The 27,985-nt window shown below is 43.4% G+C and overlaps 1 pseudogene; it reads right to left on the reverse strand.

The window, feature by feature from the left end:
- Positions 1-4,920: 4,920 nt before the first annotated feature.
- LOC101824380 lies at positions 4,921-5,718 on the reverse strand (annotated as a pseudogene).
- Between the last annotated feature and the right edge of the window lie 22,267 nt (positions 5,719-27,985).

Genomic DNA, 27,985 nt, shown 5'->3' on the forward strand with positions numbered 1-27,985 from the left:
TTCCTTTCAAGAACATGTGACTGAAAAAGAACCTATTGGTTTAGATCAAAGAGAAACACATTTAGAAAATGTGATTACATCCCATGCTCATGGATTGGTAGAATTAATGTGGTGAAAATAACCATTCTACCAAAAGTCATTTACAGATTCATTGCAATCCAATTGTTTTCACAGAAATGGAAAAAAATTCTAAAAATCACTTGGAACTACAAAGTACATCAGGTAACCAAAGCAATCCTTGAGGGAAAAAAATCCAAAATGCTAGAAAGATTACTATTCTGGAATTCAAGATATATTACAGAAGCCAGGAGTGGTGACACATGCTTTTTTTTTTTTTTTTTTTTTTTTTGGTTTTTACGAGACAGGGTTTCTCTGTATTGTTTTGGAGGCTATCGGTCCAGCCCGGCCTCGAACTCACAGAGACCCGCCTGCCTCTGCCTCCCGAATGCTGGGATTAAAGGCATGCACCACCACCGCCCAGCGACACATGCTTTTAATCCCAGGACTTGCACTTAGGAGACAGAGGTGGAACTGTACACTTTTGAGGCCACCTGGTCTACATAGAGAGAGCCTGTTTCAAAAGAAGAAAAAAAAAGGAAAAAAATACATTATGGATCCATAATAATAAAACAGTATGGTACTGGAACAAAAACAGACATGTAGACTAATGAAACAGAATGGAAGATCCAAACACAAACACATTTATGTTAAATATAAGTATTTAATATTTGACAAAGATGCTAAAAACATAACTTGGGGGAAAAGAAAACATTATGGATCTGGGGTCATTCAGAGATTCACCTGTATGGCCATGAATATATTTGACAATGCTTCAGCCTATCCTAGTCAGAATGGCGAAGATCAACATAACAACTGACAACAAATGCTCGAGAGGATGTGGGGAAATGGTAACCCTCCTTAACTATTTATTGCTGAGACTACAAACCTGGGTAACTGTGGGAACAAGAGACCTTGGCCGGAGGCCCACTTCCCCATCAGCCTGGGAGCAGGCAGCTGTAACCAACCACAGAGAAGACATGTTTACTTAAAAACATGTTTACTAAAAGCAATCCGGTGTCCATAATCACAAAGAAAAACATGTTTACAGGAGCAATAAGTTCCTGATAAGGGCTTGCCTACGGGAACACCCTGACCCTGGCCTTTCCGATGACTAACTGCCTCTTCCTGACCCCTCAGCCCGCCTCTGGTGACAGGGTATATAACCAGCCAGGATAAGAATAAAGCAAGCCTTCTTTCACCGCTGACTGGTCTCTGTGTCATCAATCCCGACACCCTCTGCAGATTCTTGGTCCCAGGCTGTGCAGGAGTGGCAGGGAACCACTCTAGAAATCTCAAAAAAAGCTAAAATCAATCTATCACATCATCCAACTATATCACTCCTGACATAGTGTCATATGTCACTTTTGACATATGCCCAAAGGACTCAATATCCTATTCCACAGATACTTGCTCAGCTATGTTCATTGCCATTCTATTTAAAATAGCCAAAAAATAGTTTGTGTGACAAACTTCTCCCAGGGAGACACAACTTACTTTCCCCAGATAGGGAACCCATGGCAGACCAGAGTACAAAGACCACCAAAGTCCAATCCGGTGAACCAATGAGTTTTATTGGGGTTACTTACAGGAATATAGGTGAGGGATTACTTACAGAAACAGAATTGACTCAAAGACAGCTGCATCACCAAAGTCCACCCAAGCACTGGTGATAGCTGACAAAAGCTAGGAAGTCTGGAGCACACTGCACAGTTGGTTCAGATCTGTCTACTTCCTGCTGGCATGGGACGATGTGGGGGGGGGGGAGTCGGTGGGCTCATGCTCATCTGGAGATAAAGGTGAAAAAGCATTCAGTTGGCCACCACCCTGGAGACCTCATGAATCTTTTCCTGGAAGAAGCAGAGAAGGCAAGGGGCTAGAAGAAAAAAAAAAGACACATGAGCATGACTGGTCCCATAATAGGGTTTAGCCAGGCAAAACAGGAGGACTGCCACCAGAGTAAGAGAGAGGAAGTAGGTTGGTTATGTCATCTGACATCCTCCCCCAGTCTGGAGTGACTTGACCCAGGTCTCTACCAGGCCAGAGTCACTGATATAGCAGTAGCACTCGTCCTCCAGGAGCATGCAAGTGTCTGTAAGACACCTGGAACAGATTTACACCTTGGCATCATAGCAAAGGCTATGGCTTTGAGTTAAAAGGCATAAACACTGTTTCTATGTCTCAAGAGCCTGATATATGTTCTAGCCCAATGAAATGCACCTTCAAATCCACACTCAGAAGACAACCAAAGGAAATTCAAAATCTTCGAGCTCATGACTGAATCATAGTAGTCAGTGCTCTGTCAGTTCATCAGAACCCCATTAGCAGTGCTAAAACCCGAACTGCCGAAATCCCAGTGTCAGTTCATCAGAACTCCATTAATAGTGCTAAAATATTAACCTCCAAAATTCCAGTTGTAACAACAGCATAGAAAGGAACAGAAGTTCAAAACATTCCCCATCTTTCTATACCTTAAAACACTTACTTACACCTTTACAACTAGCATTTATATACCTTAAATCATTTTCTGAGGCCCTCAGAACTTACTTAAGCTTTCATATCCAGACATTTATATATCTCAAAATATTTTCTTAGACCTTCAAAACTTCCTTAGACTTTTAACCTTTCCCCTCTGTAAAGAGAAACCTTTTCCTTGAGAGAAGCCTTCCCGCCAGCCTGATTCCAGAGCCGCATCAGTCCCAAATAAACACACAGGAGACTATATTAATTATGAAGCTGTTGGCCTTGCTTGTTTCTTACTGGATAGCTCTGACTGAAGTAATTACGCGATAATTGTTAATCTAAGTATGTCTCTTACTGGAGAAGTTTCCGGGCTTCCTACCCCATGGCGTTACATCTCGACTCTCTGTGTTTCTCCTTCCCAGAGTCCTGGACTCCTAGTCCCACCTATCTTTGTTCCCTATTGACCAACAGTGCTTTATTGATATATACACAGGACTTCCCCCATCACCCCTCCCCATATACTCATTTTCTAGAGACATAAGTAGTTACTTCGGAGAATAGTCATTGCAAATCATGTTCCTTTAGTAGAAAGGTACTTTTGAAACTTGTTTATCCTTTAGTATGAAGCCTGTGACCAACCTGTCTGTATTTTTAATGAGAAACCTAACTAGTGAACTAACTACCAAGGTGGTTGTACAGCCTTGGTGTATGTGTGTGTGTGTGTGTGTGTGTGTGTGTGTGTGTGTGTGTGTGTGTGTGTGTGTGTAGGGGGGAGAGCTGATTGTCTGCTGTTTCCTAGCAGACAAAACTACAGCTAGTCTAGCCATCAAAGTGATCAGATTTTTGGAAAGGACCAACCAAAATGACAGAAACTACTCCATAATCCTTACCTGAACAATTATCCCAGGCTCCTATAGTCTCCATGGTGTTGGATACTAGGGTACCAGGACAGCAGCCCTGACTGACAGGCCTAGAAGACGAGAGACTTTTCTGTGGAAGAGGATGGAAGTGACTGACCTTACTTTGTCTAGGCAATGTGGGCAATCAATTCCCCAGTATCCTGCTTGTCCACAATTTGAACTGAGTCCATTGGAGACTGTCTTACTCAGTGGTCCTTGTCGTCATGGAGACTTTCCAGCCACTCCTAGGATCTGGGAGTCTCTGTCTGTCATATAAGTTTAAATATCTTAAATGTCATATTCAACAAATCTCAGCCAGTTTGAAGGCCATTATCTGTTATAGTTCTGAACGTCTCAAGGCTTAATCATCTTCAACAGTTTATAATAACAGTATGTGAATTGAATATCTTTTAGTATCAAGATAAGATTTATAAGCCTAGTTTTCAAAGAGACTGGGAACTTCCTGGGTGCTTACATAGTGTGCCCTTATAGAACAAAACAGTTCCCTGTATGACTCTGACTCAGTTTACCAAAATAACTATGATTTAACAATGCTAGCAAAAAGCTGGGGTGTTGGTCGTGCACGCCTTAATCCTAGCATTTGGGAAGCAGAGGCAGGTGGATCTCTGTGAGTTTGAGACCAGCCTGGTCTACATAATGAGTTCCGGGACAGCCACCAAAACAATACAGAGAAACCCTGTCTGGAAAAAAAACCAAAAAAAAAAAAAAAAAAGGGTTAGACATATATCTTTAAATCAGTCTGTTTGCTTGACCCAGAGTAAGGAGAAGGAGAGACATTCTCTAAGACAGTGATTTTTGAAGGCTTTTTTTTTCTTTTGCTAGACTGCTTAGGTTACCATCTTGCTGCATCCCCAAGATCGGAATATCCCAGTTTCTAGTGTTTAGTATTCAGTGCTCATAACTGTAGCCTTAGTTGTTGACTTTTTTTTGTATAAATAAAAATTTAATAGTGAAAAAGTAATCTGGAAGCCTTGGAAACTGACCCTACACATCTGAGATGTCACATGGGTTTTTGGTTTGTTATTTATTCAGAACTAATTTACATTTCCTCATATTAACACAGGTTCCTGTTTAGCACCTAATCAAATTATGCCAGTGAGAAAAGCCCTCACAGTAACTCCATTTGAGTTGCTGTCCCTAAGAAAACACTGAATATGAGTGTATACAAAAGAGGCATCGGAATAAAACAGCATGTCAATCTTAATATTTGTACAGTTTTATCTTTACATTTTTGTCTGGAAAAATATGAACAAACCCAGGTTTACCATGCTAAGAGCAGTCCTTACAAATAACCAGGTTGAATCATATCCTTAGTGCTGTGATTACTGAGAGGACCTTCTGCCCTGTGTCTTTATTTCATTTCTTTAAATGATAGGAGCAGTAGCTTATCACAAGTCTCCACTAGTGCCCTAGTGATGGAGTCGCAACAACACAACAGATTCGTCAGGATGAGAGGCCTCAGAACAACCAGAAGTCAGTTTTAAGCTTCTTCTTGCTCTGGATAATTTAGGATTTTGCGGTGTGCCTGATGTAAATATCGCTGTTGTTTGAAGTAAACCTTAAATGCTCTTTTGTGACAACAAAAGCAATTCCACCCAAGACTGTCATTTGTAAATTTGAGTTAACACTACTGAACATCAGTTTACCAACTATTGTCGCAATAGTAGGAAAGACAAGGGCTCCACGCAAAATTCAGATAGCAGAGACATGATCAGCTAAAGGATTAGCTTCTGCTGGACCAGGACAACCAATGCCTGGAAATACACTGTTCAAAACTTGTAGTTTATTTGAGTACTTGTGCCATAGTCTAAGCACACAGTCCTCCCAGTGAATCATTTTGCCCAGTATCAGCATGACAGGAATAGTAGGAAGTCCAATTGAAAGGAATAAAGGGTCAGCTCGCTCCATAACATCCAGACCTTCTTTATGGCCTACGGCCTGCATCACTGTCACTGTTCCATAAATCACAGCTGTCCCATAGATAGACCCAACCATTATTTCTGCTGCAGCAAAAGGGCAAGCTTTTGAGATCAGTCTATCTGCAAGATCCAAGACGGAAACGACTGGATCCAACTTTGGAAAAACATGCCACTCAGGCTGTGCTGTTTCCTCTCTGCTTTTCATCCACCCAGCATTGTAGACAAGCCTGATGAGCCCACTTAGTAGATCCTCTGCATCTGCATGGTCTCACCCACTCAGCTCTTCTATCATCTTCATTGATGGCAAAACACACCCAGCAACTTCTGTCCAGCATCTGTTGAAGGGCTTGGTCTGGCATCTTCCTCGGAGCCAGCAAGCTTGGCCCTTGCCAGCAGCCCTGCTCAGGACCAGGCTCTGGTGACAATAGCACTGTGGAGTAGGCTCAGTTTTTGTGCACTGGTCCCACCGGCTCCGGCACTGCTCTGCGGTAGTGTGGGGCTGTCAGCCTGAATCCTATCTTTCATAACCCTTATTTTCACAACAGGACAGGAATTATCATACAAAATCCATCCTGATCCAAAATACCTTTGTTTGTTTTGATTTTTGTTTTTTTCGAGACAGGGTTTCACTGTATTGTTTTGGAGGCTGTCCTGGAACTCACTCTGTAGACCAGGCTGGCCTCAAGTTCACAGAGATCCGCCTGCCCAAAATACCTTTGAAATCTGTTGTTGCCTCCTTGGTGGACACACTCATCTTTATTTAATCAAGATAGTTTGGTGAAGTCAAACGTCATCCCTAGTCTCCAACCCTAGTTAAAATGACAACCGCCCACATGCCTGCCCTTAGTTAAGATGGCACCAAACTATGTTTTGTTTCCAAGAGTAGCTCCAACTCAGAGTTTTGAGATTTAAGTTAACTTTTTGTTACAGATTTTTAATCAAACCCAATTTCTTTAGCTATTTTTTAAAGTAAAGTAGAACAGCATAAAACAACTTTAACATTTATTTATAACCAAATGACATATTAATCTCTGTTATTACATCAGGTTCAGTGACCAGAAAACCCAGAGAAATATTCTGAGCCTAGGATAGTGGCAATAAAAACAGCTGAGCTGTCATCAATGTTATATGAAAAACTGTGCCTTGAACCATGGTCAAAATAAATTTTTTCTCTAGTTTTTTTTGTAAACAAAGTACAGTGAAACCACCTAAAACAAGCTACTCTGTGGGTGGAAAGACAGTTTACTGGAGGACACATCAGGGTGACTCAGAAGATAGGGGAGGGACTTTGGAAAAAGTCTTACGGGCTGTATTGGGACAGGTAGCTGTGGGAGGTGGTGTCAGGCCAGAACGACCTGGGAGTTAGCATGGGGACATTTGTCTGTTGCAGCCCTGTGGGATGACTGGAAACTAGATGTCCTTTGCCTGAGGTGGGTAGTTAATGGTTGTGGGTGGATAAGGGAAGTGACAGCTCTCCTGACAGACAGAAACCCACCCAGTGAGACTCCAGAGGACCCACTCAGTGAGATTCCAGAGGAGTGCTGAATTTAGTTTTCTGTTTACCTAATAGCAATCCTTTTGTTTACCCGGTCAGAGTCCTTCCCAGGTTGTGCCCAGGCCATCATGTTGGACATTGTCAACAGCATTTCCATTTTGGGGTCCCACTTTGGATCTAACACTTTAGTTACAACAATAGGAAAATAAAACAGATAAGAGACTGGAGGCCTCACTTTGAATTGCAAGGTTTTTGCCTTTTGCTCTGTGCAAAACATCAGAGATTTAGTGGTTCCTGGAGCCAGGTGTATCTTAATTCATTTCAAGCTCCAAAAATATCATGGGAAATAGGCAACAGTGGAAGGATGAAGGTGCAGTGTTGTGCCAGGTTCACAGAGCCCAGAGACTAACTAACCCAAGGATTGGACACTCTGATGCAGACGCAAAAGCATTCTTTTTACTGTTCAGGCTGGTCAGCTTGGATCTCACTCCATGTCCCGGGGAATGAGATGCCAACCAGCCAAAAAGAGAAGCTTTTAAAGGGAAAAGGGGGAAGGGAGTCATGAGACTACCGATCTCAGTTCACAAGGTTTGCATACAAAGTTTTCATACAAGGTTATCGTGAAACGAAGGGTATTGGGCCAAGAAGGCAGTAACTGTCATTCGCCTGTGTGCAATTGATTAACACATCCTGAGGTCTGAGGATTTTATGAGGCTGTCCTGGAACTCTCTCTGTAGACCAGGCTGGCCTTGAACTCACAGAGATCTGCCTGCCTCTGCCTCCCGAGCGCTGGGATTAAAGGCATGCACCACCAATGCCTGGCCATTTATATCTCTTAGTTATTAATTTTCCCTCGTAGCAGGAAGAGAGGACTAAGCTTATTCTGGATTGGGCAATGATCCTCTCAGAGATAATACTATATACATTTCTCCCCAGTTAGAGAATATTCTGGGTGTGCAACATACTAGGGTGCACTGTGCATTGGAGAGTTCCATCTGAGAGTGCCAGCTGTTAAGGCAAGCACCCAAGGCTGGGTGAGGAGGGAGCCTCAAAGATGCCCACTCCCAGTCTAGTGTTGAGTGTCAAATAGTGCAGGTTGCCCTTGGGCAATGATGAAAGTACAGGAACCATGAAGACTTTACAAAGCCTAAAGCTTGCCCCCTTCCCTCCCCCCCCCACACTTTCAGCAGCCCAGTATGGTCTGGGGTCCTGGAGAACAAAGGTGGGTTATAGAGAGTGGAATAAAGTAGTGCCCACATCTGTGTCAGGATGCCTAATACTATTCTTTTGACAAAACAGCTGACACAAATGATGGGCTCTTTCAAGCTCTACTCATTCTTGTTAAATCTTTTTTTTTTCTCTGCATTCCTTTATTCACTTGGTATGGACAATAGTTCATCTTCAGGACAACCCTCCCTGAATTTACCTACACAGCTCTATTTATCATGGAATGGTGGCCCAGGTGCTTGTTTTGTTATCCTGCCCTCCTTCCATAAAAGGTTCAGAACTTGGTGTTATTCTCCAGGGTGTGCCAGCCTGTGCCCTTCTCCTCCTCACCCTGTCCCGGTGTTGGTGTCTGGGCTGCTTTCTCTCTCAGTCCAGGTTCTAGAAGTTATTTACTGCCTCGGTTTTATAATGGTATCTCTTTGCCAAAGATAAGTGGGAATACTCCCTTCCCCCTGCAAGGATGCTTGTCTTCTCCTCTCCCTTCTCCCCAAGGCAACTCCATTTGTTAGGGAGTTTATCTTCCCCATGCAGAGCAGCATGCCTCCAGGTGAATTAACTCAGTTTTTCTGTAGCGTTTTGAGGATTTTTGTTTTGTGTGTGTTTTTCTTATTTAGACAGGGTTTTTTTGTGTGTGTGTGTCCTATGTGTCTTTGAGGTCAAAGAAAATCCTAAGTGCAGGATTATAGATGTGCAGAATCATGTCCGACTCTGGAGATTACATCTCAAGAGGTTGCTAAGAAGCCAACTCCCCATATGTTCTCCTCCTGTTTGTGTGTGGCTAGGTAACTGCTTTATCATTGAGTTATATCCCCAGTCTAACCAGTCTGGGATTTTTTTCCTTAAAAAAATGTATTCTTTTAAATTTCATTTTACATTCCAACTACAGTTCTTCCTCCCACCCCTCCTACTGCTCTCCTCCATCTCCCCCCAAGTCCATACCCAGTCCACTCTTCCTCATGGGTAAGGGCTCCCATGAGGAGTCAACAAAACCTGGCACAATAGGTTGGGGCAGGGCCAAGCCCCTCTCCCATGCATTAAGCCTGAGCATGGCATTCCACCACAAGGACTGGGCTCCAACAAGCTAGTTCATGTTCCAGGTTTGTATCATGGTCCTACTGCTAGGAGCCCCTCAGATAGTCCAAGTTTCACAACCATCTCCCACATAGGGAGGGTTTAGTTGGGTTCCCTGAAGTCTCCATAGCTGTCAGTCTAGAGTTAATGCTTTTCCATGAGCTTGGTTCAGCTGTCTCTGTAGATTTCTCCATCATGACCTTGGCCTCCCTTGCTCATATATGCCCTCCTCTCTCTCTTTGACTGGATTCCCAGAGCTCAGCCTGGTGCTTTGTTGTGGATCTCTGCATCTGGTTCCATCAATTACTGGATGAAGACTCTATGATGATAGTTGGGGTATTAACCAATCTGATTACAGGGGAAGGCCAGTTTGGGCATCCTCTCCATTATTGCTAGGAATCTTAGCTGGGGTCCTCCTTGTGGATTCTTGGGAATTACCCTAGCACTAGGTTTCTCCCTAACCCCATAGTGGCTCTCTGTGGTAAGGGATCTCTTTCATTGCTCTTCCACTGCATCCTTCCCTCTCCCTTACAACCCTCTCTCCCTCCAGTTTACCCAGTAGATCTGATCTAATTTCCCTTCCCAGGGTGATCCTCTCTCCTTCCAGTTTACCCAGTAGATCTGATCTAATTTCCCTTCCCAGGGTGATCCATGTGTCCCTCTTAGAGCCCTCCTTGTTACCTAGCTTGTCTGGAACTGTGGATTGTAGTCTGGTTTCCTTGCTTTACTTCTCATATCCATTTATGAGGGAATACATACTGTGTTTGTCTGAGTCTGGGTTACCCCTCTCAGGATAGTGTTCTCTAGTTTCATCCATTTGCCTGCAAATTTAATGAGGTAATTTTTTACAGCTGAGTAGTACTCCATAGTGTAAATGTACTGAAAGGTCAAACCAGAGCCATTCTAGAGAAAAGGGCCAAAAAAACCAGCACTATGTGAGAATCTGACCCCATGATTTGTACAGATGGCTTACACCACCCTCCCAGAAAAGCTGACAGGCAGGAAGGGAAGACAACTACAAACATCCCTAACAAGAAGGAAGGGGAGAAACCTACAAACAGCCCTAATGAGCAGGAAGGGAAGACAAATGACCCTGACCCCAAGGTAACCAACCGAAAAAGTTGAGAAACAACTTTTATGGGCACAAATGGTACAAGAGATAAACCCCTGGAAAGTCCCCAATCCCCCTGGACTCTGCAGCCAATCAGCTTTGAACCCTTACCCCAACCCTATTCTGTGATCTTTGCTTTTATAAACCCCTTCCTTATGAGGCTCGAGGTCATCTACAGCTTCTACATCATTCTGTGGGACACGGTTCCTGCCTAGGCTTGAATTCAATAAAGAATCTTTGTGTGCTTACATTCGGTGAGTTGGCTCCTTGGTGGTCTCTCTGGGGGTCTTGTGGACTGGACATAACAGTACCACTGACTGTGCGGATGAGGGACAGTCAACGTAGACCAGAGACACCTAGGAGAAAATGAAGGACAGGGGGTACAGAAATGGACGGCAAGACAAGATTATGATCAAGCTGACAACCTTTATTCATCCCAAGGGGATTTTTATAAGACTGTATGTGGGAAGTGAGGAGGGGAGGGAATGGGAGTGTTAACTGCAGCTGTGATGAGTCTGGTGCAGCAGAGGTCAGTGGGAAGGGTAGGTCATCCTGTGTCCCCTGGTAATCTAACTGCAGGTTCTAACTTTATCTTTCACAATCTACCCTCTATTGCTCGAGCCTATGCACAAGTGATAGATAACTTGCTTCCTATCTTAAGAGGCGGTATTTCTGCAGTGTGGCCTGGAATCATGTCTTCTTTATGAGGAGGCCATGATAATGCTATGGCTGGATTATGACGGAGGTCCCTGACATACCACATTTTCCTTATCCATTCTTCAATTGAGAGGCATCTAGGTTGTTTCTAGGTTCTGGCTATTATAAATAATGCTACTATGAACATAGTTGAGCAAGTGTCCTTTGTTGTGATGGAGCATCATTTGGGTATATGCCCAAGAGTGGTTATCACTGGATCTTGATGTAGATTGGTTCCTAATTTTCTCAGAAACCACCATAATAATTTCTAAAGTGGCTGTACAAGTTTACCCCTCCACCAGCAATGGAGGAGTGTTCCCGATTCCACATCCTCTCCAACATAAGCCGTCCTCAGTATTTTTTTATCTTAGCCATTCTGGCAGGTGTAAGATGGTATCTCAGAGTCATTTTCATTTGCATTTCCCCGATGATTAAGGATGCTGAGCACTTCCTTAAATGTCTTTTGACCATTTGAGATTCATCTGGTGAGAATTCTGTTTAGCTCTGTAACCCATATTTCAATTGTGTTGTTTTGTATTTTGATGTCTTGTTTCTTGAGTTCTTTATATATTTTGGAGATCAATCTTCTTTCCAATGTTGGGTTGGTGAAGATCTTTTCCCATTCTGTAGGCTGTTGTTTTTGTCTTAATGACAGTGTCCTTTGCCTTACAGAAGCTTTTCAGTTTCAGGAGGTCCCATTTATTGATTGTTGCTCTCAGTGTCTGTGCTACTGGCTTTATATTTAGAAAGTGGTCTCCTATGCCAATGTGTTCAAGGCCCACTTTCTCTTCTATCAGGTTCACTGTAGTTGGATTTATGTTGAGGTCCTTGAACCAACTGGATTTGAGTTTGTGCATGGGGATAGATATGGATCTATTTTCAATCTTCTACATGTTGTCATCCAGTTATGCCAGCACCATTTGTTAAAGATGTTTTCCTTTTTCAGTTGTACCATTTTGGCTTCTTTGTCAAAAATCAGGTGTTCATAGGTGTGTGGGTTAATGTCAGAGTCTTTGATTCAATTCCATTGATCCACTGTCTGTTTTTATCCCAATACCAAGCTGTTTTTATTACTATAGCTAACTCTAGAGTAGAGTTGGAAGTCAGGGATGGTGATGTCTCCAGAAGTTCCTTATTTGTACAGGATTGTTTTAGCTATTCTAAGCTTTTTTGTTTTTCCATATAAAGTTGCATATTGTACTTTCAAGGTCTGTGAAGAATTTTTGGGGATTTTGATGGGGATTGCATTGAATATGTAGATTGATGTTGGTAGGGTTACCATTTTTATTATGTTGAGCCTATCTGTCCAAGAGCATGGGAGATCTTTCCATTTTCTGATATCCTCTTCAGTTTCTTTCATTAGGGACTTAAAGTTCTTGTCATATAATTCTTTCACTTGTTTGGCTAGAGTTACCCTAAGATGTTTTATATTTGTGGCTATTGTATAAAAGGTGATATTTCTCTGATTTCTTTCTCATCCCATTTATCATCTGTATATAGGAGGGCTACTGATTTTTTTGAGTTAATCTTGTATCCAGCCAGATTATTGAATGTGTTCAGCAGCTGTAGGAGTTACCTGGTAGAGTTTTGGTGTCACTTATATATACTATCATATAATCTTCAAATAGTGATAGTTTGACTTCTTCCTTTCTAATTTGTATCCCCTTGATGTCCTTTTGTCATCTTATTGCTCTGGCTAGAACTTCGAGTACTATATTGAATAGATATGGAATGAATGGACAGCCTTGTCTTGTTCCTGCTTTTAATGGAATTGCTTTGAGTTTCTCTCCATTTAATTTGATGTTGGCTGTCGGCTTGCTGTATATTGCTTTTTATCATGTTTAGATATGTTCCTTGTATTCCTGATCTCTCCAAGGCCTTTATTATAAAGGGATGTTGGATTTTGTTCAAGGCATTTTCAGCATCTAATGAGATGATCATGTGTTTTTTTCTTTCAGTTTCTTTATGTGGTGGATTACATTGACAGATTTCTATATTTTGAACCAAACCTGCATCTCTGGGATGAAGTCTACTTCGTCATGGTGGATGACTTTTTTGGATGTGTTCTTGGATTTGGTTTGCCAATAATTTATTGAGTATTTTTGCATGAGGGAGATTGGTCTGTAGTTCTCTTTCTTTGTTGCATCTTTTTGTGGTTACTGTAGCCTTATAAAAGGAGTTTGGCAACATTCCTTCTGTTTCTATTTTGTGGAACAATTTGACGATTATTGGAGTTAGCTCTTCTTTGAAATTCTGGTAGAATTTTTTTTGGGGGGCTGGGAGACTTTTAATGACTGCTTATATGTCCTTAAGAGTTATAAGTCTATTTAAATTGTTTTTGTTGTTGTTGTTGTTGTTGCTGTTGTTGGTTTTTTTTTTCAAGACAGGGTTTCTCTGTATTGTTTTGGAGGCTGTTCTGGAACTCATTCTGTAGCTCAGGTTGGCCTTGAACTTACAGAGATCAGCCTGCCTCTGCCTTCCAAGTACTGGGACTAAAGGTGTGCACCGACACCACTGCCACCATCTGGCTAGCCTGGTTTGCTTCAAATTCGTGGTAATCCACCTGCTTCTGCCTCTTGAGTGTAAGAATTAAAGTTGTTCACTTCTGCTGGAATTGAAGGGGAGATCTGGAGTTGGCAGACCAATCACTCAATGGAGTTTTCTATCTGAAGGAGTAAAAACTTAATTCTCTGGGGCCACTGAAAAAGAGAGTATGTGTGCGTGTGCACGGACACACACACACACACACACACACACACACACACACACACACACACACACCTCCATATGCCAGGATCTCACATAGGATGTTGATGAATGGCAAACCTTCAGCAGGCCAGAGAAACTGAAGAGGAGACGCAGAGTGAGTGAACTATTGGATAGACTAAGGTTTTCTGCTACCCCCATAATAGGTTTCTTCACCTATGCAGTGAACCAGATCAAGCTGAATAGAAAAAGTATAATAACTGGTTTATTTGAGCAAAGCAACCCTGGGTAGGTTCTCCAGTCCCAGAAATTATGGCAGGAGAAGCTGCTCCCACAAATGAATATAGGGAGATTTTATAGGTTGTAGGAGAGAGGTGATGATGTGTCCACCACAAGCTGGGTTTGTGCCCAAGTATGGCCAAAAGCTGAGCAATTTATGTGGGAACCTGGGCAGCTGGCAACTTGATGAGAGGAATCTGCAGTAGTCCCCATGAATGTGGAACTGGGCTTTTCACCTTTCCTTTGTTTGGAGATTCTCTGAGTGGGCAGGGTTTGGAAAGACAGGAATGGGACTTCCTCAATCATGCAGGGGTGAGCTAGAGGTTCTAACAAAACAGATAGACAGACACATATGTGATGGGGAAGTCCTTCTGTGTATATGTTGTCTTACTGGTTGATGAATAAAGCACTGTTGGCCAATAGGGAAGCAAGATAGGTGGGACTAGGAGTCGAGGAGGATTCTGGGAGACAGAGGCATAGTCAGTCACCATGTAGGACACGAGAGAAGTAAGAGGTCCGGACCCTTTCTCTGGTAAAAGAAGACCACGTGAAAATACTCAGTTTAGTAGTTATGGGTTAATAATTAAGTCAGAGCTAACCAATGAGAAAGCATAACAAAAGGCCAACAGCTTCATAATTAATATAGTGTCCTGCGTGTTCATTTGTGACTGATGTGGCTCAGGGACCAGGCTGGCAGGAAGAATGCATGTTACACATGAGGACTTTTCTGAGGGCCAAGCTTATTTTATTGTTCTGTTTCTTTGTTCTACTCTATTCTTTTTCTGTTCTGTTCTTCAACCCTGATGTTTCCCTTCTTCTTGTCTTTTACAGCTTATATACCTCAGCAAAATCTTTCAAACAATATAAAAATTACAATGTGGTTACACTCTATTTTTCAAGTGAATGATTACAATGAATATGAGTAAAAACCAGCATGTTTTCCATATCCCTTACATGATTAAACATTTTACATATTACAGGTGAAAACAAATTATCTTTAAGAATCCCATATATTCATGTGCAAGCAACTTGTTATAGATTAATGACGTGTACCCAAGTAAAATATTTTTCTCAGCCAGTCCTTTTACTGGCAGGCTGCATTTTGTGGTTACGAAGAAAGGATCAGACATTTTATTATTTACCACAAAAGGTAATCTTTAAAATTTCTCAAAAGAATCACAAATCTAAACATTTTTTTATGTGAAAACCAATCAGTCATTTCTAGTTTATGTCCTCAGGGTGCATATCCATTCATCAACAGTTTTTTATTAAATCATATCAGGAAGCTGAGGACAGAAATGGGTACAAGGAATTAATCATTGCCTTTGATCACCAACCTATCATAGCAAGAAAGGCACATCAGCCAGCAACAGCCAAAATGCCATTGTTCCCTGACCTCAACTAGTCCCTCACTCAACTATTAAAGGTGTGCCTTTCTAAACTTTAAAATGTTCCCCAAGATTTTCTTCCTCGAGCCATTAACAAAAACATCTTAACTTTACTAACAATTTACATTTCTAAATTCTGGGCCTATTAGGAGTGAAGAGCAATGAATTAGTGAATGCACAGATACATAAGATAACTGCAAATTCATCCAGCCATACAATGAATATAAACGAGCTGATGTTTGTTTGCAAGGTGAATGGACTTGATGACCTATGGTGTCCAGGCACACACAAAAGGTCTTTCTGTGTCAGTACAAGAGAATTCTTTCCATCAAAGGAGAAGCATAAGTCAGTCATGCATGACTCTGGGCATAGGGTAGAACTATGCAAAGAGAGATACGGTTTCCCAATGATGAGACATTGGTTCAGGGGAGACCTGCCATCCTTAAAAACAGTGATGAGAGGTTACAAGGTAAGGATTACACAGTGTGACAGTACTGGTGTTTTTTTTTTATTAGAAGTGTAATGTAGATATGGCCCTTACTATTAAAGATGGTGCTGGTACAGGGTTAGGGGGATGGCTCAGAGAGATCAGTACTTGTTGCACAAGCATGAAGACCTGAGTTTGAACCCCCAGAACTCACATAAAAGATGGGTACTGGGGCACACACCTGAAACCCCAGGACCATGGAGATGGACACAGGAAGATCCTGGCGCTCACTGACCAGCCAGCCTCGAAGAATAGACAACCTCCAGGTTCAGTGAGAGAACCTTTCTCAAAAACTAAAGAGCATCTCTGTGAGGTTGACCAGCCTGGTTTACAGAGGGAGTTCCAGGACAGCGTCCAAAACAATACAGAGAAACCCTGTCTCAAAAAAAACATAAAAACAAAACTAAAGAACACTGGAGAAAAATGCCTAACCTCAGTCTCAGATGTTGACCACTGGCTGCCACTGCTGCGTGTACAGGTGAGAACACTCTCTCTGTATGGGAGTCTCTGTAAACGCAACAACCAGCAGAGCAATGATCCACATGAGGCAAGAAAGAAATCTGGTTCAACTTAACTCAGTGGCCAGTGTTGGTTCAAACTTCTAGAGTCTGACCCCAGGCAGCATGTTTTAGGCATGTTTAAGCACAGCACAATTTTGAAGGAAAAACAAAAGGGTTCCTAACCATCATTGTGGTGGTGTGAATAGGAATGGCTTCCATAGGCTCACTGATTTGAATTCTTGCCATTGAGGAATGGTGCTACTTGACAGGGATTAGCAATTGTGGTCTTGTTGGACTAGGTGACACCTTGTTAAAGGAAGTGTGTCACCGGGTGGGCTTTGAGGTTTTAGAAGCCCAAACCAAGCCCAGTGTCTTGCTCTCTTCCACTGCCTGCCAATGTGGATGTAGAACTCTCAGCTGCCTCTCCAGCACCATGTCTGCCTGTATGCTTCCATGCTTCCCACCATGATGATAATTAGCTCAATCCTATGTGTACAACAAAGCTTAAGACATGTTTATAGTGAAATTCTTTACAAACTACACATGACTTCTTCCATAAAGATGGAGAAACAATGCTCAAGATAAGATAAGGGTCTAGGGAGAATGGCTGAGATAAACATATATGCCTGTGGAAATTAGGGGTGGCCTGTCCCTACAGATAGCATGGAGGTCACTGAGGCTATTGTAAAGTACATGTGACATCTTCCATGTGGATAGGTGTAGCATAAACACTAAAACCCCAGAGAGAGATATCAAGGTTCAAGCTGAAGGCCAGAAAAGCAAAGCAGCCAACCATTAGAGAGTTCTTACCTCTACTAAAGCTTTGACCAAAAGAGGCAATCCTGTCCTCGATGTGATTGCAGACTAATTCACTCTCTAGTGCTGGTATTAAAGGCATGCACCACCACCGCCTTGCCTCTAAGGCTAACTACTGTGGCTGCTGGGATTAAATGTCACTCCTGCCTCACCTCTGTGGCTGACTAGTGTGGCTAGCTTTGCACTCTGATCTTCAGGCAAGCTTTATTTGTTAGATCATAAACAAAATATCACCACAGATGGGTTTATTGGCTGAGGAATAATGGTCAAGATAAAGTTCTGGGGAGGAAGACTCTGAGATGAATGTGTTAGGGAGATTCAGATATGACCTAGCCCTACAAATAGCACAGCTCACCAGATTATCAACTACATCTACTCCCAGCCTTCTGGGCAGAAAACAGATGCATCACTTGGGTTGAGAAAGAAGACAACCCTGAATGTTTAAATTCCTGGTTTTCCTAGTGATTATCTGTGAGCACAAGGGTCCCCCCTCTCTTTCCCTCTCCCTCTCCCCCCCATGTGTGTGTGCATGCACATGTATAATGTCTCCTTTTGAAAGACAGAGTCTCACGTATCCTGTGGCAGCCTAGAATTTATGGAGTAGGCAAGGATGATCTTGAAATTCTGGTTCTCCTGCCTCCACATCCTGAATACTAGGATTACAGGCGTACTCCACTACACTGGCATCTGTTCACCTTTATTGACTTTGTACAATGTAGTCATTTTTCAAAATGACAGGGTCCATTATCTTAAGAATTCAGGGTCCTAGGACAGCCACTTGCTCTTGTGAGAGGAGCCTAGAGCTGGTTTCTAATTACAGCCCTTCTGAATCCTGTGTCCTTTCTTTTATATAAAGTGTCTAACTATATACTTGGTGGGTAGTATTCTAAGCTTTAGAGCTTGCCTCATTTTCTTTGGAATATGTCAGCATCAGAGCTTTCACAGCATTTCCTTTTGAAAAAAAATACTTAAGTTGAAGGAAACTGACTTTTTTGAAGAGAAAGTGGTGGCTTGAAAGAGTATGTGGGAGTCCATGTCCTGGTGGGTATGTGGGAGTCTATGTCCTGGTGGCAGAAAATCTCAGTTGGTAGAGCATGAGGCTCTTAATCTCAGGGTTATGGGTTTGAGCCCCACATTGGGTACCAATGGTAACACAATAAATAAAAGGCCAAGAGACTAATACTGGGGGTTCAAGCTTCAAACTGAAGATCAGAAAAGCAAAGCAGCAGCCACTAGCCCTTACCTCTACCTCAGACTGAAAGGTGATCCTGGCTCCACCCAACCTCAGACTGCAATCCCAGACTGCTATGTTCTCTTCAGTGTGGCTGGAGAATCCTGAGACTGTCTTATATGTCCCCCTAATGCTGGGATTAAAGGTGTGTGATCCCAGGTGCTGGGATCAAAGGCATGAGCTCTAGATCTGTCTACCTCTTAATCCTGAGACCTGGGATTAAAGGTGTGCACCACCACTGCCTGGTCTCTATAGCTTGAGGCTGACTTTGCTTTCTGAATCCCCAGACAAGCTTTAATAAGCCATTAATATACAGAAACCAGGCCTGTCATCCAATCCCCTGTTTAGAACGCAGGTAGCTTTCCCAGCATTGTCCTGACTGCCTCACCTGGGTACAAACTCATGCTCCCACTCTTTACAACACACATCATCTCATGCTTTTAAGAAGTGAGCTCATGGACTGTCTCACCACATACCAAGCCACTGTCTATGAGAATGGAAATAGGTGTAATTTTATGTTCCTGATTAAATGATGCTGAGACAGGAATGCTTTAGCATCTTTATGTTAAATAACACAGGAACAAGGCACTAAACAATTGAATTCTTGTTCCAAGAAATTTTGCTCCTAGAAGTGTGACTGAGAACCAGCAGCTCAGGTAAGTAACAACTAGGAGTTCCTTCCAGATCTGGGTGTAGGGATTGTGTCCAGGGCTCAGTGGATAAAGAACCCTTTGTTGGAACCCGACATCATGCTGACCCCGCCCCCTGACAATGGGTGGGACACACATATCGGCATCCAAGCAGATACTTAGGCAGCTCAAAGCACCCTGTGTTGCCATGTCACAGTTACATCACATGTTACAGGGCTGCATAAGGACTCAGTACGCATGTTCAAGCTTTCCCTTTTAAGCAAGTACCTCCACATGTTTTCTCTCTCTCTCTGTTCCTGGTTCCCCAACACCTAACCCCCCTTGTTCCCTTCCTCCAATAAACTCCACATGGGTTAATGAGTCTCTTGGTTCATGTCCCATCGAGCAACAAAAGAACAACACCCTTAGGATAAACATGAGGACCTGAACTCAGATCCCTGGAAAAGGAAAGGCAGCACATGCCTGTAATTCCAGCTCAGGCAGCCAGAAGCAGGAGGATCCCTGGGAACCACTGGCCAGCCAGTTGAGCTGAATCAAGGTGAGCTCCAGGTTCAGTGAGAGACCCTGCCTCAATAAATAAGGGAGAGAAGGATAAAGGGAGACACCTGACGTGAAAGGGCCTGGCTTGATGGCATAAGTCTTTAACTGTAGGTTCCGGGAAGCTGATGAAGGAAGCTTGTGAATGCAAGACCAGTATGGGCCTTACCCAAAGAAGCTTTGTGTTTTTCTCTAAATATTTTTTTTTTGAGACAGGGTTTCTCCGTATTGTTTTGGAGGCTGGTCCTGGAACTCACTCTGTAGACCAGGCTGGTCTCGAACTCACAGAGATCCTCCTGCCTCTGCCTCCCGAGTGCTGGGATTAAAGGCTTTTCTCTAAGTATTTTTAAGCAGTTCACTTGCTCAAGGCTACTATATCATAAACGGCCCAAACTATAAATACTGGCTGCTATTGAAGGCAGTCAGAATGTGCCTCTCTCAAATACCTTATATTATTTCAAGCAGAAGGCAGTTAAGAATCATTCCTTGCAGCGTGAGTTATCCTGGCAGTGGGGGGTGCACGCCTTTATTCCCAGTGCTTGGGAGGCAGAGGTAAAAGGATCTCTGTGAGTTCAAGGCCAGCCTATCTACATAGCTAGTTCCAGGACAGCCAGAGCCGTTACACAGAGAAACTCTGTCTCTTAAAAAAAAACAAAAAAGGGTTAATTTAAGTTATAAGAGCTAGTTAGAAGCAAGTCTAAGCTATAGGGCAAGCTGTCATAATTAATAAGTGTTGGAGCCCCGGAGACCTTTAAGTTGTAGCAGAACTAAGTGGCAGTTTGAATTGAAACAATTTGAATTGAAAAGTTATTATGAACAAACTGGTCATGCATACATTGGTTCCTGGAACAGGCTAAACACAAGGTAATCAATAAGAAATATTTCCTCCTGTACCCAGGCCCGGTACTTTCCACTGCCCTTGTCCTCATCCCCCGCCCTGCCTAAACCGCTTTATAAAAATGAAATCTTGCTAGCTAATAAACGAAGCCTTGACACAACTCAGACTGACTCTGTCTTTCTTTACGCGCTTGGCTTCCACTTCTCTCTCCCCCCCGTTTGACTCCTACAGGTGACACTCTCTCGAGACCCACTAAATAACCTGGCCTGCTGGACGGGTCAAATAAGTCTCTGTTAGTATTAGGAAGTCAACAGTCCTGACAACAAACACCAACTACAAATGGTGTCCAACACGAGGACTCAAATACCCAAGAGCCTGAGATAGGGCCTCAGAAAGCTAAGAAAGTTCTGGACCAAGAGCTGGATGTAGCTTCCTAGTCCTGAAGTACCTCAGGCTGGATGATACTTGCCAGAGCCATACACCAGTGACATGAGCTAAGTTGAGATCCATGGATGCTGATATAGCAATTTAAGATTTGTCTCACTGATCAGAGAACACTTACTGTTCAGTAAGACAGATCCAGACAAAAACATCCTCTAAACATGTTATAGCGATAGAATCAGCAAGTAAAGAAAGGCCATTAAAGATTAGGGATGAGGGAAAAAAGACACTCACACCCACCCACAAACATGCATCCACAACCCCCACACCTGTCCACACATGTGCACGCACATACACATACACTTGAGGTAATGGCCTTAGGGTATGACTTCAGTGTGTGGGTATGACCACTCATAAGGAAGAGCATGGGCTCGCTCAAGCTCTCTTGGGTCGTGGTAGGAGCATCTTGCAGGGCAGGCACTTTGCCTCCAGGAGCATAAGATGGTGGTCATTTACCATCATTGTGTGACTGCTCCCCAAATAAATAAATATCTGTTAGTTCTTTTTTCAGGGAGCACTCACAATGATGGTAAATAACTACAGCGGTCTAAGGACACAGCCTCAAATCTATCGGCAGAACAAGATGCCACTACAGTTTTTGTTTTTTGTTTTGTTTTTTTGTTTTGTTTTTGAGACAGGGTTTCTCTGTGGCTTTGGAGGCTGTCCTGGAACTCGCTCTGTAGACCAGGGTGGCCTCGAACTCACAGAGATCCGCCTGCCTTAAAAATTAAAGGCGTGCGCCACCAATGCCCGGCTCAGAGAGATTTTAGTAAAGCAGTTTTATTTAGGAGGAGTCGGTTGCCGAGATCTGGCAGCAAAGTAGAGGTGAGGAAGTGGTTGTGGGGTGGGGGCGGACTGTAGCACAGAAGCTAGAGATTATTAGCTCCTAGAATGTGTATGTATGTGTGGGGTTTTCCAAAAAATGGGGTTAAACAATTCCTTTTAAGGGTATACTTTAGATGTGACTTATCTGATTACACATTCCAGTGGGTTGAGACATAGGATTCAGAGCTATACAATGTAACACAAAAAATAAAAGGAATTAGAGACTGATATATTGGGGTTAAAAGCTGAAGATCAGAAAAGCAAAGCAGCTGGCCTCTAGCTCAAGCTGAAAGGGCTGGTCCAATGCATGGGCTCTTTACTAAGTCTCAAACTGCTGCTCTTTGCCCCGACCCACAGGTTCAGTCAACAGGCCCCTAGGGGAGGGAGGGAGAATGGGGGACAAGAGACGAGAGAGACGGAGACAAGACAGTATTCTGATCAAGTCTCGTTTCTTAAAAGTACCAACAGGGCTTAAGTAGGGCAGGTAGAAGAAGGGCAGGGGAACAGAAGTTCTCCTTGGCAAGATATGCTCCAAGGACACAAGTCTGCAGCTGGGGGAGTCTGGACTGCAGGCCAGGTGGCAGAAGGGTGGGAGAGCCTGGGCTGCAGGCCTTGAAAATGTGCTGTACAGGAAGATAAGCAAACACAGAGAAATAGAAGCTTAACTAAGTGTTAGTTTCTAAGAATATAGTAGGAATATTAAGATGGCTTCTATTATGATATCCTTACTTAGGGCCCTCCACAGCTGTGGCTGGAGAATGAATGCCTCATATTGACCACTGAAGTTCCTGCTTCTATCTTTTATACCCCTCTAGTGCTGGGATGAAAGGTGTGTGGTCTGTTTCTCTTTTAGACTGATTCAATCTCATGTATCCCTGGGCGGCCTTGAACTCAGAGAGATCTGTCTACCTGTTAATTCTGAGTCTTAGTGTTAATGGTGTGTATCACTACCTCCTAGCTTCTGGCTACTGGGATTAAAGGTATGTGCCTGGCTTCTATGGCTTGTGGCTGACTTTGCTTTCTGAATCCTCAGGCAAGCTTTAATAGTAAATCTTAAACAATATATCACCACAATACAACAAGATACCTGTGTCTAAATACAATAGTCAGGGCTGCACAGAAAGGCAGTCAGGAAGAAAAATAAGATGGCTAAAAATAAATAAATAAAATGGCTGTACCATGGTACTTTAGTGTCTTAGCCTCCCTCAAGTTTGTAATCCTAGCACTTACTTTATTGAACTTAGGGGTCACAACCTGCATCCCAAGCCAAGTCTAGCCACCTGTCCTCAATGTTACAAATATCCTTGGGGGCACAGAGAAAGCAACCATGACTCTAGCTGAAGCGTCTGGACAGGGCAAACTTGAGTCTGGATCAAGAGGGCATGCTTACAAGAGCAAACACAGACAAGAGGTACACTGGGCTTCTGTTAAGTTGCAAACCCAGGGACAAACTGCTGAGGTGTCTACTTGACATAGCAGAGCAGACCTGGACACCTGACTCTCCCAGCACCCCTCAGTCCCTACCAGTTACATAGTATGGCTGGGATACCCACCCCCACCCTGAACTCTCCAGCCTTGGACTGCCCTTCCCCCAGAGACTCTACATAACGTGGCCATTTGTCCCCTGCCCTTTTTGTACCTTTGCCCTTTTGGCTGCTGCATCTGGTTCCCCTCTGTCCCCCTTTTTTTCCCTTCCCTCCTCATGTGGCTCAAGGTCATGACCAAACTGGACCCAGATGTCCCTGCTACTACCTACACTCTCCCTTTTATCTACAATAAACTTTCTCCTCCCCCATACCTTGGAACAGTCATATCCTTTCCTTTTTATTTCATTTTTTTCTCATTCAGTTTCTACTTTAACTTATGGGCAACTGTCTTTTACCCACGGGCTGGGGTCCAACTTCACAGTCTTTTTGAATTGGCTAGTCTGAAAATAATTGGCACACAGGAAATAAGGGAGAAGGGGAAAGGCATTGATGCCCCCGGCCATCAAATCCTGAAATACGGTAGTGGGTTTCTGGGTAAACAAAGGTTTTGCCAGATATGAGGGATTAAAACATTTGCAAAAAAGTCTTTCAAGTAGGAGAGATTTAAAAAAATGAATTCCTTCTTAAACAGGAGTTCAATAACATTTCATAGGAAAAGACTCATATCTAATATTGTTGTGAGGTAAATCCACCATAGAATACACAGAGGCACTTTTATTTTTTTTTTATTTTTTTGGCTTTTATGAGACAGGGTTTCTCTGTATTGGTTTGGAGGCTGTCGGTCCAGTCCGGCCTGGAACTCACAGAGATCTGCCTGCCTCTGCCTCCCGAGTGCTGGGATTAAAGGCGTGCGCCACCACCGCCCGGCTGAGAGGCACTTTTAAAACAGAATAGAAAGTCTGTATTGCTGACTGGAGGCTGTGAGGGAAACTTGTCAAAGTCACCCAGCCCTGAGCTTTACCATATTGTTGTGTGTGTGTGTGTGCGTGTGTGTAACAAAAACCGCACCCTTGTAGACACACCTTAGTTAGCAAGAAGCAAGACTACAGAAGCCAAAAAGCAAGGTTGGTACATTTAGGGACTTCCCTAGATCCTGGAACTATGGACGAGGTCTTTGATGGATTAGGTCTTTGTTACCCTTTTGGCAAGTGTGGGGACATACATGCTAGGTTTTAAGATCAGAATAGTGCCTCCAACATGTCATAGTTGTGCTAAGGTATGGGCACCTGTCATCACAATTTCTTATACTCAATTAGTCAATTAAAAGAAAAAATTAAAAGTGTAAAGCAGAAAAAGGATCCTTAAATGAGATTGAAGTTTAAATAGAGAACAAGGATATGCATATCTAAGCAGAATCGTCCAGTTAGAACTGTGTGTCATATGTTAAGTTCCTCCTGGAGCCTTTTCTTTCTCCCAGCATGAAATTCCTGGTGAAATCCCCATTTCTTTGGGATCCATTATTTTGAGGAGCTAGGAGTTGGATAGACTCCCTGGTAGGCAGACAAAAAGGGAGAGGGGCCAAGGCTGAATAAAAAGGTGCTGAACTTCCAAAATGTCTGGTTTCTTCCTTACCTTCCTGGACCGAGACAAAAGCTGGCAACTTAAAACAAAGGCCACACAGGCTTTTTCCTTCCTGCCAGCAGGCCCCCTGCTGATGGACTCCATCAACATATTCAAGGCTGCTTCTGGGGCCATGGGCCCATCAGCCATCCTGTTTGTTTTTCAAAATGACTACTCCTAAATTAGGAGGTAGAAGTCTTCAGAGCCCAGGACGCCTGTTCTTCCGAAGAGACTGGGGTTTTCAGCTTCAGAGTTCCCCTTCTGTGCTGTAAGAGTCTTTCTCTCTGTCTGTCGGGCACATGTGTGTGTTTCTTTACCCCTCCCCCCCATAGACACCCTTCTTCAGCTGCTGACTCCACCCCTGTGTGCAGTGTCCCATGATCTCTCCACCACTTCCCACAGTGCTCGGGAAGTTTCCCGTCTTTTAATTCTTTAATCTGGCAGAGATTAGCAGATGGTCACAGTTTTGATAGTCTTAAAGTCAGATTAAAATACACGTGTTGTTAGAGAATACCTTCATTTCTGTCGGGCCTGGGTCAGGTCTATTTATTCCCTGCATACATAGTGTGAGTTCAGCGTCAAGCCTGGCTGCAGGAGGCACTGTCTCCAGTAATGTTTCAACAAATAGACAAATACTTAAAGTAACAAACCCTTAAAGGAAATAAAATAGCTCTGGTCATGACTCCCTGGATTATGTCCTATGGAGAGCAAGGAATGAAGCCTGTGGACAGGAGAGGGAATGCTTGTTGTGGGTCAAAACTTTTCCTGGAGAGATGTAATACACATCTACTCATACGGGTAGGGAACCCATGACAGACTGTTACTAGTTAATAGCAAGAACTCCATCTTGCTCCGGTTCCTTTTCTTGTTTCTTTCTTTCTTTTTTTTTTTTTTTTTTGGTTTTTCGAGACAGGGTTTCTCTGTGGCTTTGGAGGCTGTCCTGGAACTTGCTCGGGAGACCAGGCTGGTCTCGAACTCACAGAGATCTGCCTGCCTCTGCCTCCCGAGTGCTGGGATTAAAGGCGCGCGCCACCACCACCCGGCTTTGATCCAGTTTCTTCCACTCTCAGTTGTTACCTACAATGTCTTGATGCTAGGCTATAACTCCTAACCCGCTTACACAGGTGTCAATGCTCCTCTTAGAAGGGGGCCAAACTACAAACTTTCAATCCTTTTCTGAGTGATCAGCCCAGAGTCAATTCTGGGTCAGCAAACCACTCGACTACTTGATAGGCTAAAATTGAGCCACCATGAAAAGCCCCCAACCATTTCTTCCTGTATTACATAATGATTGCATGGGACTCAGAACTGTCTTTGGTGGTTTTTCCCTTTAAAACTAGCTGATGCCCCCTGCCACCTTACTGATACCAGTTTTTCTAAATAAAAGTTTGACTTGCTCGAACCTGGTCTTTTGTGGGGGATTATTCCTGGATTCTTGAACCCTAACAAGACTAAATACAGATACCACCAAAGTCCAGCTAGGTGAACCAATGAGTTTGATTGGGTTTATTTGCAGGAATATGGGAAAAGCGTTACTTACAGTGGAGCAGAATTGACTCAAAGACAGCTGCCTCACCAAGTTCCATCCCAGCACTGGTGACAGCTGACAAAAGCTGGGAAACCTGAGCCGGGCTGTGGTGGCGCACGCCTTTAATCCCAGCACTTGGGAGGCAGAGGCAGGCGGATCTCTGTGAGTTCAAGTCCGGGCTGGACCGACAGCCTCAAAAACAATACAGAGAAACCCTGTCTCATAAACCCCCCCCCCCAAAAAAAGCTGGGAAACCTGGAGCACACTGCGCAGCTCTGCAGGAAGCTCATTAGGGTGGAGAGTGACCTCTCCAGGTGCTTCAGGACTAAACCTCTTCCAGACAGCTAATCAGGTTTCTGTTTCTTCCAGGCTGGTCTCTTAGTCTGTAGCTTGGCTTCATTTGTCTGAAAGTAACTCTCAGCTTTTACTGCTTACTCTGGCTGGGCAGGGCCTAGTGAATTTGGTCAGTTTCAGGCACTCCCTGAAGCTGTTTTTGAGTTGTTTACATATGGGTTTTTCCTGCAGGATATAATGTTTCCAACTCAGAGGAAACTGTTAGACAACTCTCAACCAGAAAGTCTACTAAAAAGTGAAAGATAAATTCCTTCCTGTCAAGAAGCTGGAGTGGGTAGGAGAGATGGCTCAGCTGTTAAAAGCCAGGGCTGCTCTTTATGAGAACCTGGAGTTCAAGTCCCAGCACCCACATGGTAGCTCACTACTGTCTATAACTCCAGTTCAAGGGGATCAGATGCCTTCACACTGACAGACATGCAGGCAAAACACGCCAGTGCATATAAAATGAAAATAAGTAAATAAAAATAAACAGGAGGACTTCTAAGACAGGAGATCCTCCAAGGTAGGCTTTGTATATTTTTAAATGGCCTCAGAGAACCTGGAATGTGAGTGAAAATGCTTAAAAAGAAGCAGTGTCTGCAGATACTGATTAACTGATTAGAATTCCAGCAGTGTGGTGAGATTGGAATGTTGCATGTCTAACGGGCCTGTTACCTTATCTCTGGCTATTTCTAGAGTAGCATTTCTACCTCCAGAGAAGCCATTTCTTGCCTACCTCTGTGTCGGAACTAACATCTTGTGACTGACTACCCCTGCCCCCAAGATGAGCCAATGAAATGCCTGTTGCTATGCTGATACTTATGTAACCATTAAAACTCTATAAATATTGTGCTCCCTGCAAGCCAGGTATGCTCTGCACCCAAGTTGCAGTAGCATCCGCAGGCGCCTGTGTACTCAATAAATCACCTCTTGCATTTGCATCCGGTGGTTTGGCCCCGGTTCTTGGGCAGAGGGTTTGGTTCAGTGCCCGGCGCTTTGATGCCTAGGTCTTTCAATCCCAGCACTCAGGAGGCAGAGGCAGACAGACCTCTGAGTTTGAGGCCAGTATGGTCTACAGAATGAATTCCAGGACAGCTAGGATTGTTACACAGAGAAACCCTGTCTTGGAAAAAGACATAAATATATCCTTTAATTCCCTTTAACCTACTCTCACTTGATGTTCAAAAGAATGAGATCTGAGATGTAGCTCTTACTGTGGGTGGAGGCATTACAAACTCATAACATCTTGCTAAACTGGCCTGTCCATCACTTTAACATAAAGACGATCTTCAGATCTAGACTAGAGAGAAGGCTTGGCTGTTGAGAGCATTTCCTGCTCCTATAGAAGCCTGGGGTTCTGTACCCAGAGCCCACAGTAGTCACCTGTAACTCCAGCTCCAGGGGATCCAACACTCTTTTC

The sequence above is a fragment of the Mesocricetus auratus genome, unplaced genomic scaffold (genome assembly GCF_017639785.1).
Source record: "Mesocricetus auratus isolate SY011 unplaced genomic scaffold, BCM_Maur_2.0 Super-Scaffold_100007, whole genome shotgun sequence".
NCBI lineage: Eukaryota > Metazoa > Chordata > Mammalia > Rodentia > Cricetidae > Mesocricetus > Mesocricetus auratus.